Source organism: Petromyzon marinus, chromosome 58 (assembly GCF_048934315.1).
Source record: "Petromyzon marinus isolate PM22_M1 ecotype Great Lakes invasive population chromosome 58, UKy_Petmar_22M1.pri1.0, whole genome shotgun sequence".
In the NCBI taxonomy this organism is placed as follows: domain Eukaryota; kingdom Metazoa; phylum Chordata; class Hyperoartia; order Petromyzontiformes; family Petromyzontidae; genus Petromyzon; species Petromyzon marinus.
The window spans coordinates 1,073,550-1,079,549 of record NC_133724.1 but is presented as its reverse complement, the minus strand read 5'-3'; positions in this window follow the sequence as shown (position 1 = coordinate 1,079,549).

The following is a 6,000-nucleotide window of genomic DNA, read 5'->3' as shown; positions in this document are numbered from 1 at the left end:
GATGGGACCTTGCCCAGATCTTTCAAGGATTTTTGAGCTCCTCACACAATCCAGTCTGGTTAAACCCAGGACGGATCGTAGGCAGGCCAGCCTAAATGTTTCTAACCGGCGAAGATGTTCCATTAGGGGGTTCCACGTTTCGCAAGCGTAGAGAAGGGAGGGAATGACCGTGGCCGAGAAGACCTGAAGCTTAGTGCGGAGCGACAGACCAGGTAGCTTCCACACAGCGTTACGCAACCGATGAAAAGATATTGCCGCTCGACTGATTCGGAGTGAGACCTCTGCTGTAAAACTGGAGCCAGTCATAAGCACACTGCCCAGGTATGGGAAACTCTCCACTCTCTCCACAACTGCCCCATCACCGATTGGGAGTTGTGGGGGTGGAGTGTCCGATGGTACAAAATACCCAGGCAGGTGCTTAGTTTTGGTGGGGCTGATGGTAAAGCCCCACCTCTTAGTGGCACGCTCCAGTCTCAGCAGGAGCGTCTCCAACTCCTCCTCCGAATGTGCAGCTATTACCAAATCATCAGCATACATAACGTGGTTGAGCAATAGGGAGCCATCCCTTGACCGCACCCGGGCGTTGATCAGCCTCCCATTATATCTGTACCATATGGAGATTCCCCCGGTACAGCTATTGAAGGCTTCACGAACTACGTGGTCAAAATAGATGTTAAATAATGTGGGAGCCAGAGGACATCCCTGTCGCACCACAAGGTTAACAGGGAATGGCTCTGACTCCCGGCCACGTAGTTTTACCCGGGCCCGCTCACCATCATGAAGGTCCTTCATGATCGTGAGCAGAGGGTCAGATACTCCAAAAGCACGAAGAACAACCCAGAGCCCAGGCCTACTGATGGTATCATAGGCCTTGAATCAGGTCAGTAAAGCAGAGATGTAGGTCTTGTTGGAATTCCCTACACCTCTGCTGTAGCAGACGGACAGAAAATATGGCATCTGTGCAGGACCGCCCTTTCCTGAAACCGCATTGGGGCTCCGCAAGCCTCTCCTCAGCGTGCCTGGCAAGGCGATGTTGAATAATCCTTGCAAGGACCTTTCCCGACACACTGAGGAGTGAGATGCCCTGTAGTTGTTACAGTCTGTGCGGTCCCCCTTCTTAAAAAGGGGGACCACCAGGGCATCCTTCCAATCCTGCGGAACCCGTCCAGTGGTCCAGACTGTTGTTATGATTTCATATAGGGCAGTCTGTGCACAAACGCCGCCCTCCCTCAGCATTTCGCTTGGGAGATCATCTCTGCCCACTGCCTTTCCTGGTCTCAGACTCCGAATCGCCTTCAGTACTTCCTCAACAGATGGCACCTCAGCCAGCCACTCACAGGGGGTGACTTCTTCCAATATTTGAGGCACCGTAGCCTCAGCAGGGTCATCCTCACTTTGTGCCACGATGTTTTCCTGGCTGAGGGATTTCCCCTCCCCCAGGACCTCATAGAAATGCTCAGCAAATCTGCAAACCTGTTCCTGCGGGTCGGAGATTGGGTCACCGTTTTTCCCCTAATGATGGTAATAGGTGTGGCGCTGCATATAACTTTTTTGATGGAGTTAAATAGAGATTTGTGATCACGGGCCACTGAGGCAGACTCCATCTCCTCAGCAACCCGCGACCACCACCCATCCTTGCAGCGCCTCACGGCTCTCCGAACCTCCGAGCGAAGGCTGCGGTAAGCCTCCTCATTCTCTGACGTGGGATTCTGTAGCCGATGACAGTGGGCCTGTCGCTTTTTCTCAACCATCCTGAACACCTCCTCTGTCAGCCAGGGTCTCTGGGGAGGTCTGGACCGCGTACCCAAAGCAGCCATTGCAGCTGCATGAGTCACAGTCCTAAACCTCGCCCATTTACCCTCGACATCAGGAGGAGTCGAGGACGATGCCAATCCCAGCCGCAAGCGATGATGAAATTCTCGCTTGCAACTTTCATCAGATAACTGAGACCAGGCCACTTTAGGTTGGAATGGGGTCCTGGGTGTACACCCACCACCGGAGTGGAAGAATGGCAGGCGCATCTTACAGATGACTAGTCGATGGTCAGAGGGCAGATCAGCTCCACGGTAGGTCCTGGTGTCAAAGACATGGGCTCACTCACTCACACACTCACTCATACACACACTCACTCATACACACACTCACTCACACACTCACTCACACACTCACTCACTCACACACTCACTCATACACTCACTCATACACTCACAAAAAAAACAAAGATCCCCCATATAGCCTTAACAGACTGTAGGGGCAAGTGCTGTTAGCGAGCACCTATGAAGACCGGAACGGTACACGAGGGGGTGGGTGGCCAGCACCACGCCCGACCGCCTTTGTCTCCCTAGTGGCAATGTTTACACACCGCACCAGGTACTCATTTGAGGCTGAGTCGACCTAGGGGAGGCCCGGGACCGGTTCAGATAATCGTCACTGGTGTTGGCCGTGAGCGGGAATCGGACCCGGGTCGCCAGGTTCATAGCGCAGCGCGCTAACCGCTACACTACCGCTCCCCACACACTCACACACACTCACTCACACAGTCACACACTCACTTAAACACACTCACACACACACTCACACACACACTCACTCACACACTCACACACTCACTCACACACTCACACTCACACAAACACACTCACACACCCACTCACACTCTCACACACTCACACACACACTCACACACACTCACACACTCACTCACACACACTCACAGACTTACTTATACTCACTCACACACACTCACACACTCACTCACACACTCACTCACACACTCACTCACACACTCACACACACACACTCACTCACACACTCACACTCACTTACACACACTCACACACACACTCACACATTCACTCACACACTCACATACACACTCACACACTCACTCATACACTCACACACTCACTCACACACTCACACACTCACAGACACTCACACACACAGACACTCACTCAAACTCACACACTCACTCACACAGTCACTCACTCACTCACACACTCACTCACACACACTCACACACACACACTCATTCACACACTCACTCACACACTCACACACACACTCACACACTCACACACTCACTCACACACACACTCACACACACACACGTGTACACACACACACGTGTACACACACTCACACACACACGTGTACACACACACTCACACACTCACACACACTCACACACTCACACACACACTCACTCACACACTCACTCACACACACACTCACACACACACGTGTACACACACAACAACAACAACAACCGCCATTCGCCACTAAGTGGCGGTGACGTCACCACGACGCTTGTGCCAGGCTATGTGCACCCTGAGGCCACGTGAAGTGTCGAACGCCCGCTGGCAGGAGGTCACGGGGCAGACCCAGGTGCCACGGGTCGACTGACTGAGATGACTGGCTGATGCACCACCTGTGCCCCCTACTGTGCCAACCTGCTGTGCTTTAGCCACCCGGCGCTCCGCTCGCTGTTGTGAGCGTCGCTCCTCCGCCCTCCGTTGTTGTTGGAGGGCGACTGCCTCCAACTGCCCAGTAGCATCCTTCACGAGCCTCCTCCACAGAGGCCGATCTTGACACCGCTGGTACCAGTCATCGGCAAGTCCACTCAGCTCCACGTCCTCCTGTACCACATCACTCCATCTCTTCTCTAGCCCGTGCCGCGCCCGCTTAGCCCCCTCAATCCGGCCAAACAAAAGCTGTTTCGGCATGCGGTGGCTGGGCATGCGGGCTACATGACCCAGCCATCGCAGCCTTGCCTGCCGGAGGAGCTCACCGATGGGACCCTGCCCAGATCTTTCAAGGATTTGTGAGCTCCTCACACAATCCAGTCTGGTTAAACCCAGGATGGATCGTAGGCAGGCCAGCCTAAATGTTTCTAACCGGCGAAGATGTTCCATTAGGGGGGTCCACGTTTCGCAAGCGTAGAGAAGGGAGGGAATGACCGTGGCCGCGAAGACCTGAAGCTTAGTGCGGAGCGACAGACCAGGTAGCTTCCACACAGCGTTACGCAACCGATGAAAAGATATTGCCGCTCGACTGATTCGGAGTGAGACCTCCGCTGTTAAACTGGAGCCAGTCATAAGCACACTGCCCAGGTATGGGAAACTCTCCACTCTCTCCACAACTGCCCCATCACCGATTGGGAGTTGTGGGGGTGGAGTGTCCGATGGTACAAAATACCCAGGCAGGTGCTTAGTTTTGGTGGGGCTGATGGTAAGGCCCCACCTCTTAGTGGCACGCTCCAGTCTCAGCAGCAGCGTCTCCAACTCCTCCTCTGACTGAGCAGCTATTACCAAGTCATCAGCATACATAACGTGGTTGAGCAATAGGGAGCCATCCCTTGACCGCACCCGGGCATCGATTAGCCTCCCATTATATCTGTACCATATGGAGATTCCCCCGGTACAGCTATAGAAGGCTTCACGAACTACGTGGTCAAAATAGATGTTAAATAATGTGGGAGCCAGAGGACATCCCTGTCGCACCCCAAGGTGTACAGGGAATGGCTCTGACTCCCGGCCACGTAGTTTTACCCGGGCCCGCTCACCATCATGAAGGTCCTTAATGATCGTGAGCAGAGGGTCAGGTACTCCAAAAGCACGAAGAACGACCCAGAGCCCAGGCCTACTGATGGTATCATAGGCCTTGACCATGTCAATAAAGCAGAGATGTAGGTCTTGTTGGAATTCCCTACACCTCTGCTGTAGCAGACGGACAGAAAATATGGCATCTGTGCAGGACCGCCCTTTCCTGAAACCGCATTGGGGCTCCGCAAGCCTCTCCTCAGCGTGCCTGGCAAGGCGATGCTGAATAATCCTTGCCAGGACCTTTCCCGGCACACTGAGGAGTGAGATGCCCCTGTAGTTGTTACAGTCTGTGCGGTCCCCCTTCTTAAAAAGGGGGACCACCAGGGCATCCTTCCAATCCTGCGGAACCCGTCCAGTGGTCCAGACTGTTGTTATGATGTCATATAGGGCAGTCTGTGCACAAACGCCACCCTCCCTCAGCATTTCGCTTGGGAGATCATCTCTGCCCGCTGCCTTTCCTGGTCTCAGACTCCGGATCGCCTTCAATACTTCCTCAGCAGATGGCACCTCAGCCAGCCACTCACAGGGGGTGACTTCATCCAATATTTGAGGCACCGCAGCCTCAGCAGGGTCATCCTCACTTTGTGCCACGATGTTTTCCTGGCTGAGGGATTTTCCCTCCCCCAGGACCTCACAGAAATGCTCAGCAAATCTGCGAACCTGTTCCTGGGGGTCGGAAATTGGATCACCGTTTTTTCCCCTAATGATGGTAATAGGTGTGGCGCTGCAGGTTACTTTTTTGATGGAGTTAAATAGAGATTTGTGATCACGGGCCACTGAGGCAGACTCCATCTCCTCAGCAACCCGCGACCACCACCCATCCTTGCAGCGCCTCACGGCTCTCCGAACCTCCGAGCGAAGGCTGCGGTAAGCCTCCTCATTCTCTGACGTGGGATTCTGTAGCCGATGACAGTGGGCCTGTCGCTTTTTCTCAACCATCGTGAACAACTCCTCTGTCATCCAGGGTGTCTGGGGAGGTCTGGACCGCGTACCCAAAGCAGCCATTGCAGCTGCATGAATCACAGTCCTAAACCTCGCCCATTTACCCTCGACATCAGGAGGAGTCGGGGACGATGCCAATCCCAGCCGCAAGCGATGATGAAATTCTCGCTTGCAACTTTCATCAGATAACTGAGACCAGGCCACTTTAGGTTGGAATGGGGTCCTGGGTGTACACCCACCACCGGAGTGGAAGAATGGCAGGCGCATCTTACAGATGACTAGTCGATGGTCAGAGGGCAGATCAGCTCCACGGTAGGTCCTGGTGTCAAGGACATGGGCTCGCATTCGCTGGTCCGTCACTATGTAGTCCAGCAGATGTTCTTGCTTGGACCCGGCATGCATCCATGATGTTGTGTGGATGCGCCGATGCCGGAACAGCGTGTTGGTAATTACA